The sequence below is a fragment of the Drosophila subobscura genome, chromosome O (assembly GCF_008121235.1).
Source record: "Drosophila subobscura isolate 14011-0131.10 chromosome O, UCBerk_Dsub_1.0, whole genome shotgun sequence".
Lineage (NCBI taxonomy): Eukaryota > Metazoa > Arthropoda > Insecta > Diptera > Drosophilidae > Drosophila > Drosophila subobscura.
Window position 1 is genome coordinate 25,566,573 of NC_048533.1, and position 14,858 is coordinate 25,581,430.

Here is a 14,858-nt window from a genome sequence, read left to right on the forward strand (position 1 = left end):
TCCAAAAGGATGAGCACTCCCGCATCCTGCGAGCCCCTGAAAGATGGCTTGCACTTTCGCTGCTGCATTGCTGGTGATGGCGGGGGTTGGAGGTGGGGGGTGGCATTGCTAAAAGCCAACTAAGAAACCCGGTCACGTTATGCACATTTCGTTGCACTCGGGGCAAGGATAACGCAGGCGGACACCCCCAACAGAGGACAGCGAACGGCGGACATGAAAAACAATAAGCGAAGAGCAAGGGGCAAGGGGCAGGGGCAGCAACAAAAACAACAGCAACAACTGCGGCAAACAAGGACAACGCTCACGTACAAAGGCCAAAAAAAGCATTTCATGCACCCAAAGCGGGGAAGGGCACGAAGCAGCAGCAGCGGCAGCAACAAAAACAAGCACAATGAAGACGCGGCTAAAATCAACGGCCAACATGGCCAGAAATATTGGTGGCAACAGTTTCGCCAACGTAAATTACCTGGAAAATACGTGACTTTGCCGCGGAACGTGAGAGGCGGCAAAAGACTCGGGGCAGAGTCGGTCGGATTCGGAGTGCGGGGCTCCTTCTCTCGTGTTGGACGTGAGTGAAAGGACGAAATGTACAAGGCTGGAAAGGACAAACAAACAACTGCAAGTTGGCGTCGGCACATCCTGGCTTGGACGCCTTCGCCGGCTGTTGTTTGCTTACCTTTTTTCCGAAGAGGCAGTGCCAGGAGCCAGAAGGCAGGAGAGTATGATGAGGCAGCTCTGTGGATCGGCTGAAAAACAAGCGGATGGTGGTGGGCGATGCTGAAAGTAAGAGTATGCCTTTGTTTCTGTTCTGGGAATGCACGTGATTTTTACGCGGCCAGTGCACTTAATTGAATTTGAGGCCTGCGCCTGCACCGCCGATAAGCCAAAAGTGTGTGCCACCGCCAGGCTCCGCTGTGCACCACGTGCCTCCGCCTCGCCCCGTACATTCCCGTACAATGATGATGATGACGCACACTCGATGGGAGTTTTCCATAATTCCTTCTTCCCCCTTAAATCAATTAAAGCACTTTGAGCCGCCATCATAAACGTCAAAATTAATCCACTTTTCCCCTAGTCCGCTTTCCCCCAGCTGCAGCACTTTCGACCCCCTTTTTTCAGTCCCTTTGGACTTTTCTTCATTTCTATATCATTCATGCATGCCTCGCACTTCGAAGCAGTTTCCCCCGTCCCCTCATAGGAACAGCAGCAGCAGCAGCAGCAGAAGCAGCACCAGCAGCTGTAATGACTCTTGAACTTGACATTTTCCATTCGGGCTGCGAGATAAAACAGTTTCCCTGGCCCTGTGTCTGCCTGTCACTTATATTTTTAATCTCCTGCAGCAGCAGCAGCAGGCGACACACTGAGAAATGCTACAAAAAATGTGTGGAGCGTACTCCTACGTATATTTAGAAATACACTGAGCAAAAAGGGGCGCTTCGAGATGAAGAATTAGACAGGAAAATTGGAGAGGAATTGATGTAAGAAGGGATGGAGAAGATAAGATAATATCTTGAAGGAATATCTTACCAATTCCTAATCGTTGTCATCATATACGTATTTCCCTCAGTGTATCGGACAGTGACTGAAAATTCAAGTTAATTCTGCTACCATGGAGATCTTTCGCTGCTTTTTGGGGCTTGGCTCCCTCTTTGGCCGTGTCCCTTCTTTTTTTAGGGCGATTAACGCGAATGCGCAATTGAAATTAATTGTCAGTCAAAGTGGCATTGCGGCTCATCGCCGTAGAGCGGGCTCTGACATTGCAGTTGGAGTGGCAGATACTCCCGTTTTGGATTCAAGTCTGAGAACAGGATTCCGACCCCCGAAGTGCCGTGGGGCAACGCATATGGAACAACTTCTCGCTTCTCGCACGTGTTTAAAATGTATTTTTATTTTTAATTTCTTTGCCATGGAAACCGGTGCTGGAAGCCGTATGCCACAGTCTGCTGTTGCTCACACATGCGGCGCAAATTATGTCAACGTGGATTTGTGAAGTCAACTCCGCTTTTGGGGATATCTGTGGCACAGACACACACACACGCCTCAGCAGCTTCTCCAATGCTCCGCGGAATTTACGTTTTGTTTATTTTCATGCTTCATCCAGCGCCTGCACAACTCTTCTGAAATGGGGCATGCAACACAATTTGAATTAATAAATTTTCTTATAAATTACACTTTCCGGAGAGAAGACTCCTTCTGTCTGGATGTTTATAGAATGCGCCTTGATCTCTGACAGAGGCGGAAACATCAATTAAGCATTGGAAGAATTTATGCAATGGCCATGGAAAATGCGTGAATCACTTCAAGTTGTTGCTGCTAACAAATCCTAATTGCTGTAGCTGATGCGAGGTATGCCACGCGACAGGATGTTTATGTGTCTGTGCCCATGTATGAGCATCGATTGTGGCACCTGCAACCAGTTGGCACTTCTAATTTGATAAGCCCAAGCACCTTCATGCATACATAATAACTAGATGACGATGGTCTGAACCAGTTTTTGGAGTTGCCGCCAGCTGCCTGCTTATGCATTAGTTCCCCCCACCACTGCTCGTCCCTTTACGCTTCATTTCATTTGAGATTTGCATTTGCCTCATGCTGCAAAAATTATTTTTACATTTGCTGCAAATGTAACTTGAAGTTGGAGAAGTCGGAATCCGGCTGCAGCATCTGCAGATGCGGCTCAGAGATGTGCAAACTTCCGGCCAAGCGGCACAACAGCACAGCAAGTTGCAAGATGCAACTGTGCAACATTCACACATGTTGCGCATGTGCCGCGGCCTCTAATGTGGCAGTCACTCGAGACTCGAAACAGGAAAAGATTGGTGTAGGAGTAGGGGGAGACGGCGGCTCATATGCATATTTCAACGCCTTTTTATGAAAACAAAAATATGAAACGACTCCGAACGCTGCTAGACCCAACGGTAGCTGGTAGCTGGTAGCTGGAGAGCATCATCCGAAGGGAACTCGAAATCATATCAAATATCGAAAGGAAGCTGATGAAAATGAGACCAAAACAAAACACACGCAAAATATGGAAAAACAATAAGGCAGAAATGTGAAAATAGAAATGGAAATGGCAGTGGAATGGGAATGGGTATGGGTATGGGTTTGGGATGATGAGTGCCATTGGGAAACGGATGCCATGCCCATGACCAGCACAAAGAGTCCAAAGTAGACACCAGACCACCAGGCAAAATAATTTACTATTGCGAATATGAGAAATAAACGATGGTTGCTCTTAATTCGAAATATTAAGAGTTATAGAAGTCTATGCCTAACCTAATTAAAAATCGAAAAGTATACATGAATGTCGCAAACGATGTAGTCTCTTACACTTTTGTCTGGTGGCAGAAGACAAAGCCAGTGGCAGACAAGTGCAAGTTGTGTTTGCCTCTCGTGTACCCACTGGAGATCCATTTCCAAGCCTTTGTTTGTTCCTTTCTCTGCTGGCTATATGCTGGCATGTGTGTGTGTGTTTGGGTGTGTTTATCGAGACTTGGTAACTTTTCATTTGCATTTCCCACGTTGTCAAGGAAAAGAAAAAGAAAAAACTTCCGAGTAACGAAAGTCAAAGTCAACGTCAAAGTTGAACGTGTCAGATACAATTTCAGATGTTGTTGTAACATCTTTGTAGCAGGGAGAGGGAGAGAGATGGTTAGAAAAGCGGTGCTGCCAACTGTTAATTGGAATTGGGAATGCCACTGCCACTGGCAGTGGCCCTGGTCCTCTTGTGTGATCCCGAGGTCGGTCCCAGCTGACATCCTCGTTTACGATGAAATTTATACAATCTTTCTATTTGGCAGCGCCGTAACCGGCAAAACAGAAACAGAAAGATAAATATACAAAATTAACACGTACTCAGGTGAAAATGAGCAGGTAGACATACCCACGTGGTGTGTGTTCGTATGAGTGTGTGAAAGGACCGCTCTCACAAAACCCAAGAGGAGAGAGTGGGAGAGCGAGACTCGTAGAGCAAATAACCCTAATAAATAAGCCAAGTTGCCACGATTGTGGGGAAATTGGATTCCCCTTCCCGGCCAAGATGCTCATGAAAAAAAGTTAATTAAGGTGTTTGCCCAACAACAACGTCGTGCATTATATGAGAGATATTTATCAGTCGCACGAGAGGATGGTAGTGGAGAGAGTGGGGAGGGGGGGAGAGGAACTGGTTACGGCGTTGCATGCCCCAGAGTGTTTGCCTTTGAAATGTTTGTCATTATCGTCGTTAACTTTTTGATGAGTCGAACGTGTGTGATAAAAGTGTCATAGGGATTGAAAAAGAGAAGGCCAAGTGAAAGGAAAAACTAATATCACAAGGAATTCTGTTCGTGACAGAGAGAAAGAGAGAGAACGAGTGTGAGTGCGGGCAGCGCATCGAATGTATCTTTCGGATACAAATTGCCATTAGTTTATTGAGAATCTCGAAATTTATGGCTCGGCGTGTCGTGGCCAACCACGCACAAATGGTCACAAATCTGTGTGCCGGCGACACATGTGGGTCTATCCAGCCTCCCCCTCCCTTCCTTCCTCGTTAGCTGTCTCCTTTGGCATTTGTGGCACGTACAAAATTCATTTGTTGCACTATTTATGAGTCTCTGATGAAAATGAAATCAAATTAAATTTTCGGCACAATTCAAAGCGAGATTTTGCTTCGACCATAAACAAAACAAATTATACCGAATAAATCTCTCATGGAAATTGCTCACGTGTCTCGTGTGTTTGGGAGTGGGAAATTGCAGGGATTTTCCACAAACTGCGGGGGCCTCTAATAGGAGTTATTCGAAGAACTCCACGAGTGGAAGCAGCAGCAGATTCGATGAACAAATTTGTGGCAGAAAAATGAACCAACAAGAATGCTGTATGGCGAATGGATCGGTCTGTTGGGAAACCATTTAGCACCCGCTACAATGTTTCTTTCTACCTTTTAATCTAATTTAATTTAAGCATATAAAGAATGTATCAGGGTATCTGTTTTAAATTAAATAAAAAGAAAACATATTCTAGTCAGACGGATTTTGGTATGTAATCGTAATTACTTTTTAGTTTCAAAAATGGAAAGACCCAAGGGTTTCCAAGACTTCTACTCAAATTTAGAATAGCTGAAGAACTGAAACTTCTACATTTATTCTCCCAAATTCCCTTTAGGGAACTATATCTCCCATCCTAATCAGCATCATCATAATCATCCACTGCACAGCAGCCTAAATACTCAGCAAATAGACTCATAAAACAAAGCAGACGATTCCACTCCATTTAAATTATATGATAGAGAGCGGGAACGGAATAGAAAGAGCGAGAGGGAGATAAAGTAATATATGTAGCTACGAATGGAGTGTAAATTTAATTGCTGCAACAACGCTCATACATATGTACGTGCAGGCAATTACAGTTACCATTCCGCTAGGGTGTGCGTGAGTGCGGGGGAGCTTGAGCTGTGGGGGGAAAACTAATCAACTAATAAATCCATAATAACTGTTATTATGCTGAGCACCCCTCCTTCGCTAGCGCTCACAGTCTCTGGGATGTGATGCGTTGGAGCCCAACCGGTCCCAAAGTTGGGTAATACTTTTCCCGAATAACAAGAACTAACGGGGAAATCACTTAGACAACAACAAATGCCGGCATTTATCCCCAAAAACAAAACAAAACAGAGAACTGAGAGAGCACCAAAGAGAGTGTGTCCCAAGACTCTTATTCAGTGTACACAACTCTCTTATATGAACAGAAAAGCCCGTATTTCACTCTCTCTCTCTCTCGCTCTCGGTGGACAAACAGTGCAACGAACGCCAGAAACGAAGGCGCTCACTCTCTCGACGACGAATTGGTCGCATGGCAGCCATGGCTTCGCCGAGCTCTGAGTATTCTCTCAGCCGCCGCCGTGGACGCACCTATACGCGCTCGTAGTAATTTTATGTTGAGACTGGAACCTGGGTTCAAGCCAGGCCGCGTTTCGTGTGTGTTTCGCCGCTTTTGTTTGTCTCTTTTTGTGGCCAGCAATATTTGGCAAGTGATGCATAGAGAGCCCGCCCCCACGCAGCAGCAGTCAGACACAAAACGTAATTAAATGCAAATGTGTGAAAGTGTAGCATAAAAAGTGCGAACAGGCGGAGTGGAAGAAACGGCCAAATAGTCGTATAATTCCATGTTTTGCAACGTTTCATTGTTTCAACTATTTTCGGCCGAGTGCCAGTGCGTGATGGAGCCAGCCACACAAGTTATAGGCTAAAAGCATTTAAAACTAACAAAAAACTCGAGCTTCACATACAAAATAAGATTGAAAACAGAGATAACCCCCAAGCGGTCGGAGGGAACATCCAACATTCGAGTATTTAAAACGGTAAGTAATTTACATGCGATTGCACTCATTGCCCTCTCCCTTGTTCTCACATTGTGCTTTGTGCTCCTCCTCCAATCTCTCCCTGTCACGCACTTGTTTTGTGGTGGCTAAGCTTTGCTCTCCTACGTACTTGCTTTGCGTTTTGTGCTAAGCTTCGCTTTGGCGCGCGCTAAACGACATCGGAGTGAGATCTCTGTGCTTCTCCCTCACACTCGCACTTTTATACAGATCACTCGATTGTGCTTTCTGTGCGGTTCATTTGCCTCTCTTCTGTCTCCTCTCTCACCTCTTTTATTGCAGTCCAATGTAACTGCAAATTAGTCCCGTTGCACAATTCCCCCAACTTTACTGTTGCTGCTGTTGCTGTTTCTTTTTCTCTTGTGGTTTCTCTGTGTGTCACTTGTTTTCGCGGTCATTCCTTGCGGGTGCGAACCGTAGTACAGTGGAAACTCTGCAGACAAGTTGCAAAGTGCATTCCGGCCTTGAGTTTGAGGTCTGCTTGAGGTTTTTCCTGGCCAAAAACCACACACGCACTTGGACCTCGTTTCGGTTTTGACTTGGCCGAAAAGCTTCAAGCCACATTAGCATTGCCATTGCTGTTTTTATTGTAATTTCTGTGTCCAAAAAACCCGTTTCGAAAAAGCCACAAGCAAAAAGTTTATTTACTCCACAGAGAGCTTCGGTTCAACAGGTTTTTTTTTCTCTGCGCCTCACACGAGTGACTTTTGTGGGGGGAATTTCTTGGTAAAATGTTATCAACAAGCAGGCTTAAAGCGGTTCTCAATTCATGCAATTAAATGGACACTGATTTATATTGTTATTTATAGACGTTTTTCCTGTACTTACCATTTTCCAAGTGACATTCATAGAGAATACCAAAAAGAGACTTCCGTTTGTTAAGACTTCGGGCATTCCCATACTCTTAAATGCTGGGCCACGATTTAGCTGATTTAATCAACGCTAAATGCGAGCATCGACAATAAATTAAATTGTTTTAAAACGCAGAAAAGTCCGGGAGTCTGCTTATCAGAGGTTCAAAGCTTATCATTTTAAGTGCCAGCGCATTCGAGCACACCCATAAATTGTTACAGATGAATGTCCATACACTCAGAAGAATAATCTATTAATAAAGAAAAATAATAAAACACAGTTTATGGCTCTGTTTCTCTACTTCAGATAAAGAGTATTGTGGGCTCGCTCTGCTGTCAGCCTTGGACTTAATCTTCAACCCAGATTTAGGTTAAAATATTTTCAAAGCCAAGAAGCTCCTCCCCAAGCTCTGCCCCCACAGAGGGGCCACTTTTAACAATAGAAACCAAAAGGTAAAACTGCGGAAGTCATTTAACAGTCTACTTAGTTTCTTGCCAAAAAAAAACGAAAGAAAAGTAGCAAACGGCAGACTGTGAAAACTTTCAAGATGGTTCGCTCTGCTCTCTGGTCTTCTGGTCACGTTAGAAAGTAGCTGTAATTGCGGCTCCGTTATTGTTATGGTTACTGTTACTCGCTCGACTGCAGGCGGCTAGGCGGTAAAAGTTGCCCAAAAATAAAACTAAAACGAATTGTCATACAACCACAAAGGTTTTTTGCTATATTTCTGCACTGTCCCTGTCCTACCCGCAATGTCACTCTCCTACAACCAGTTGCTGATTTCTGTCGTCTGTCTGTCTCGCTGTACTTTTGGGGCTTACACATTTGAGATTTTCGATTCATTGTTATGTTTCTTTCTCTCTTTGTCAGTTTCTGTGGGCGTTTGCTCCACACTGAGAGGCTTCTCTTTGTTTTGTTTTCAAGACTTTCAGCAAAATGATAAATAAACAGCAAAAATACAGCTTACTTTGCGTCGAGAGCCGATGTTTATATACCCTAGAATGGTCGAGAGTGGTAAAATGTTGTTTTGTTGTTGTGGGTGGGAAAGTGGGACTTTCCAAGATAAACATTAGTTTCTTATTTCCCTTATATCGCTCAAATTACATTTCAATATATGCATATGTGTGTACATAGAAGATAATTGAAGTTCCATAGATCCATTGTAGATCCATAACTAGTCAACGATTACAAGAACTTTTTTGGTCTTAGGGAAGATTCTTCTTTCTTGTTCCTATCTAATGGATCGTCTGTTGAGGGTATATGAAGATTAAATCTCAAAATTAATTAAAAGGCAGCTTCCTAGGGCTGCTCTCTGTCTACAGTTGTGTTTTTTTCCATCTGCCAAGTGTTTTTTTTCTCGCTCGTCACTTCATTATCGGCGGCTTGTGTTTATAATTAGCAACAACTTGGCTTTTGAGTCTTTCTATTGTATGACGGGGCGCTTTTTGCAGTTCAGAGAGCGCTCTCCACAGCTTTACACTCGATTAAAGATGAGTCAGCAGCAGCTGAGCAAGCGGTCCGATTCGATTCTCCCTCTCAAATAACTATTTCTCTGTCTCTCAAATAAATGAATCTGTTGCTCTCAAATACTTGTTTTTCTCTCGCTCTCTCTTGATCAACTCTCCAACTGATCAGACATTGGATTAACCCAAAGTCAATCCGTGACGTCAATGGGAGCGGGAGAGGTAGCGCTCTACTACGTGTGAGGTTTTTTACTATTTTATTAGATGGAAATCAGCGGAGGAGAAGAGAGAGCAGAGACCCGTTTATTACGCTGCTATTGAATTAATTTGATTCCCATTTTTATTACCACACGACGTATAGGTTTCCCACTGCGACACCGACTGTGACAGCGACATTCTTCTCGCAAATGAAGTCGTTGCAGCAGGTTTTCCCTTTTCGATTTGGCCTTTGACCCCAGTAATGCCTTCATCACACACAAAAATCTCATTAATTTTCGACTCTCTTTCTATCTTTTGGGTCTAATCTCTATTGTTTGTGCCTGGGATTCTACCTGCTTTAGCTAGGACATGCACATGCACCTGCATCTGAGTGTCCTGTGTCCCTTCATCCCTATACTGTGCCCCTCGCGGCTGTTCCTCTATTTAGTGGTTCAACTTTCCAGCCTAATCGATGCTCATAATCAAACAGCTGTCGCCTCCCACTCCCTCTGTGTCTCTCTTTGGGGGAACTCTATTTCTGAATAAGTTATAAAAAATTAACCACAGCAAATGTTGATATAATAAACCTCGTGGTTTCAAGGCAATTAGGGGCCAAAAACCCACCCTATCCCTTGGCCGCATTTCTAACACATTTTCTCATTTAAATACAGAATGAAAGAAACAGCAGGGAAAACATTAGACGCGCGCCTAAATGTTGGAAATTAGCGGCCACAAAAAACCAACAGCAAAAAAGAGAAATTTAATTAAAGCAACATGAAAAAAAATGCATAAATTTAGTCACCCAAAAGAAAGAAAAACACCCACCTGGCCAGGAAAGCCTCTCCCATCCCCTCGCTTGGGAAACGTGTAATTTTCATGCTGCCCCTGCCCCCCGCCTTCGACGCTTTTGACTAACTTTGGCTGCGGGTCAGCCAGGTCCACCGTACGGGGGCATAATGATTAGGGTCCAGGGCACAGAACGGACATTTGTGGAGGCCCTGAATGGGACAGCAGAAGCAGCAGCAGGTTGCCAACAAAATTTTGCTTATAATTTTTGGTTCGTTTCTGTTTCTCTCTCGAGATAAAAGCATTTGTCATTAGCATAAAATGTGCCAGGGGTTTGATCCGAGGGAAAAACGAATATTTGAACTTCATTAGTGAGTCGGAGACAAAGCCAGAGATAGAGCCAAAGACGGAGACGGAGACAAAGACAGAGCCCTCCAGTGTTTGGCTATAATTAAAAATTTAAAGTAATTTTTAGGGTCAGTAAGTCACGAAGCAACAACAGAAACACAATCTGTGGCAGATACAAAGAGAATTATTGAGACGCCTGATTGCACTTTAATGCCCAAAAGATAGGGGAAAAGAAGGGACAAAGAAAAGCCCACGCCAAGGGCTGGCTGGGCATTCAATGGGCATACCACTGATAGCAGCCGAAGGGCAGCCCACGCAGGAAAAGCCTATAAAAGGCGATCGCCGACCCGTCCGTCCATCATGCCTCGCTGCACACCGAGTGGCACTTGTGGCTCTTGAAAGAAGAAGACCCTTTCAAGTGCATTGTAGAAGATTCCAAGATACTGATAAGCCCCATAACCATACACGTAGCTTGAGCCCTCAATATGATGGCCAAGATGCGTCGCTCAGATAGTTAGCCGTTCTATTTGAATCCCTTGGGCCGCCACTCAACGCTACGGCAACTGGCAATGGCAACGCCTGGCTGGTCAGCAATTACAGGAGGTTCTACCCCTCACTCTGCTTTGGTTAATGATTGATATCCGCCTGGGGAGAGCCGGAGGAGGAGGGCTGGGAAAATGTCCCATGAAGTTCCACATCAAATTTGATATCCAGTTGAAAATTTAATGGCACTGACATTTGCATTCCTAATGAGGCTGCAAGCCCAAGGACTGCATTTGCTGTGAAAATTATATGGCAATTTGTTGTAGGACTCAAATGTGTCAATACGGGAACCCCCTGGACCCCAGGACTCCATCTGTCTGCAGTTTTTTAATGCATTATAAAGAGAGGATGTGGAATGGTAGCCTAGGTTTACCCCCACAGGACATGTAAATCAATACGCAAACAAATTATGAAAGCAAATAGAACGAGACCAGACAGGACGAAAGATAGGGACGGCAGACAAACAGGCAAACAGATAGACAGGAACGACAGTGAAATGTCCAACTGTTTGCACAGATTGACGCCATTAAAATCAACATATGACATGGATTTTTATATTGTCTGGACTACAAGACGATTAAACTGGAACCCAACCCAAAACCAGAATCAGAATCAACGAAACTCAAACCTAAACCCAAACCCGAGGCCAAGTCAGACCCGTGGCTGTGGCTGCTGCCCCGCTGAGTGCCATCGTAAAAACCACAGACAAAAAGTGTCATAAACATAAAATTGATTTTGGATTTTGTTTGTCTCTGGGAAAGACCCGAAACTCTCTCTCTCCCCCTGCCTCTGTCTGAATTTCATTATAGAATCTGCTTTTTTCGGCTGTTCGGTTGTTTAATTTTTAATCATCGTCGTGTCGCGTGGGCCGCAGAGAGAACCGTAGAATATTGATTTAAGATTGGTAATCGAAAATTCCTTTATACATTAATTGCTGTTATTATTAGTGGAATATGCATTAATTATGGAATACCCTTACCGCAATGGCCTGAGTGGCCCAAGCGGCAAAAGCGACCCAGCGGCGTGCAGAAGATTATATCACAAGTGCCACCAAACAGACACACACGTATGGGGGGCACGGCACCATCGTAATCGCAGGGGAAACGCACAACCTCATGGTTTTTAATGGCTCATAAAAAGAGAGTGTGGGCACTAGAACATTATCGATAGAAATTTCGTGTGTGTACATACGAGCACTGTATCCCTAATGCATGGCCCAGTCAGCAAATGGAAAGTTTAATGAACCTCCTCCTACTTAAAGAAGAAAGAGAAGTTTAGAATTTCGGCTACCAATCTGCCACTCCCATGGGGGAGTTATTAAAAATGAGAAATGCCGCCACAACAATGGAGCCAAAGGTCCAAAGCTGAAACCCGTCTGGCAGTTACAGTGCGTTACATGAGAGAATTATGAGAACATCTTACATGACTTCAACTTTTTGAGGCATTAAATGATGCTCTTAAATGTTGAATGATTAATTCAATAATTAATTAAAAGAACCGCCTGAAAAACTTGAAGATCGTAGACTTTTTCCCGTGTTAACGAAAACATGTGCCACTGTGCAACAGGGAAATGAATGTGGCTTCCACTCACTCATAACGGAGTCATGAAGTCTCTCTTGTTGTTGCTGTGGTTGCATCGTGCATCGTTATGTGGCAACACCTTCGAAGCAGTGGCTGCGCATGCGCTGCTTGTGAAATATTGCTCGTGGAATGTTTTCGAAAATAATTCAATTAGAAATAAAACGATAGAAAGAAAAAAAGAGGCAAAAGATACATGAAATTGATGCGATTACTGTTGGATTCTCTCCGTCTCTGTCCCTACGATTCTCCCTTCCCTGATGCTCCTCCGATTATGTTAATCGCCGAATGAACACCGAGTGAATAGACGTATTCGTGTTGCCGTGGGAATGTGCCCCAGCAGCGCCCTACAGAAGCGGCTCAGAAGTAGGAGGCGGAGATTTCCCTTATAAGCCTCTTTAAGCCCTAAAACAAGTGGTGGGAGAAGAGATTTTCTTGATTTTCTTTCATTTTATTCTTTGACTCGTTTGCCATGGAAAGGCGCTTGCCACAGTGGAATTGAAATGATTCTTGCCAGAGAGAAGTCCAAGTTTTTTGGAACAAACACGACAGCATCAGCATTCATTTTCTGGCAGTGGCAGTGGCAGTCAGCGTATTCTCGTTTCTCTTTCCCCCTTGTCGCTCACCCCCTCTTCTTGTAATTACTCTCGTATTTTCGCTGCCTGTTTGCCATGAAAAACTGTCAAAGAGAGAGGCCAAATACTAAAAGCCAGACAGACGAAGGACAAATAAAGCGCTTGGTTATTGCTGCTGTCCTTTCAGGACATGCGCCTCAAAAATAGAGAAAAAATATGAGAGAGAAAACTTTCATCTGAAAGAAAATTAATTAAAAGATAATGATGATTTTCGCTATTTGAGTTTTGCCACACACAAACATGAAATGAGACAAAAGTTAAATGAAAAGTGCAGAAAATTTTGTCAGAAAGCAATTAAATGAAAGCACACAATTATTTGAGGCACTGTAAAGGTTCAGAGAATATGAATGTGAATGGGAATGGGAATGGCAATGTGGCCAAGTCCAATCACTCTTTTCCGTGCCACACAGAGTCCTGCCCCTGCCTACTGATGACCTGTTTGCATGTCTGCCACTTTGCCTGTCGACACAATGCCACAACTGGGGGGCAACAGCAACCGCCCCTGTGCCCTGGCACTGTGCCCTGTGCTAAATATTAGATCAATTATGCGAGGTGGGGCAGACTCTAGCAATTTGAGCTGTCGCTAAATTCATCATTCAATCCCACCATCCACCATTCAGTCAGTCCTTGGTTGAAACTTTTATCCATTCATTCACTCATTTAACCATATATTCACTCATCTATCCATCCATCATTTTGGAGCTCGTTCTAATCCAGCTTTTGTCTTTTTATTTCTGTTCTCAGGTAAGCATTTCGGAAAATAAGAGCTTCAAGTGTTTTCGTTCTTTCAATTGTCTGCCGTAAGTACGAGTGTTGTTGTGTGTGTGCTGTGGAGTCTACACACTCCACGCCTTTTGTCCAGGCAGCAGCAGCTCCCACGATGGGACGAGAGCTTTTGTTTGGAAATTTTCGGGCCGTTTCCTGCTTGAAACTTGATGCCAATTTAAAAAATGGTTCATCTCTGGGATGTGAACTAAAGCCACAGCCACAAGACAAGACTTTCCCACAGACAGTAGGAGCAGCACATAATGGATCATCATTATCATCCTTTTTATCCATTTGGACTGGAAATGAGAGCCAAAGGGCAGAGACAAACATCAGCGAGGGAGTACGATAGAGTCCAAAGTCCATCAAGGAAGTGCAGTGGTGTCCGAATAGTCTTGCGGGGGAGTCTGAGAACAACAACAAACCCTCTCAGGATTCCCACAAGGATGACTCGTTGTACTCGAGTATAATAAATGTATCCCCTTTATGCAGACGCCTCTGTCATTGCAGCAGAGCCTGCCTTAAAGCCACATGATACTCGTGAATGTTGCTAATTAACATTCACATATCTCTGTCTCTCTCTCATTTCGTGTGTTGCTTATTTTCTAGCATTCAGGTTAAGTCTGAAAGCCAAAAACTTCCCTTTGCACATGGAAGAAACGAATTTTGCTGCTTAGCCATGGCTAAGAGTTGGATTACATGGCCAACAGATGAGCAGAATGAAAATTTCACGCATCATCAAGAAAATATCGACTTGAAATCGCCTTCAAATTTCAATTATCATCGAGGGACAAAAAGGCCTCCCAATGAAAATGTTCCATCCAGATGAGGAAAATGATAATGACGGGGTCATGGGGTGGCGGTCTTTGGGCGTGGGGGGCATGTGAAACGTGAATTGCATAAAAATTCAACACACAATTTTGCTGACTTTCTGGCTTTGAGTTTTTGGAAATTGCGATTCTCGTACGCCCTTTTTGGTCGATTGATGAGCCAATAAAATGAAATAAAACAAAATTAATGAGCAGCCGGTCGTGCCGCAGTCAGAAGAACGAAGGAAAACGAGGAAAACATTGAAGGAAAATAGCTGCAAAATAAATTAAATTAAGCGTTTGTTTCTCCCAAGATTTTCCCATGGCAGACGACAGGCCCCGTAATCGAATCGAATCGAATTGGAGGCGAAAAGCAGGCGAAGATGTATGGCATTTTGCACAAAAGTTTTTAGCCTCCAATTTAGAGAGCAGTTTGATGGTAAATAAGCAGAAGGAGGCACAAGCATCGGCAAAGGCAAAGGCAGAGGGTGGCAGAGGCATCGGCCACATCTGCAAGAGGCAGAATTAGAGG

At 44.1% G+C, this 14,858-nt stretch overlaps 1 protein-coding gene across 2 annotated transcripts in view; it reads left to right on the plus strand.

The window, feature by feature from the left end:
• Positions 1–5,849: 5,849 nt before the first annotated feature.
• The window catches only part of LOC117896380 (protein toll), a 48,135-nt gene continuing 39,126 nt past the window's right edge, over positions 5,850–14,858 (plus strand). For both annotated transcript variants that reach the window (XM_034804661.1, XM_034804662.1), the window contains exon 1: positions 5,850–6,334. The gene's annotated coding sequence lies outside the window, so the exon portion shown is untranslated. The remainder of the gene's footprint in view (positions 6,335–14,858) is intronic.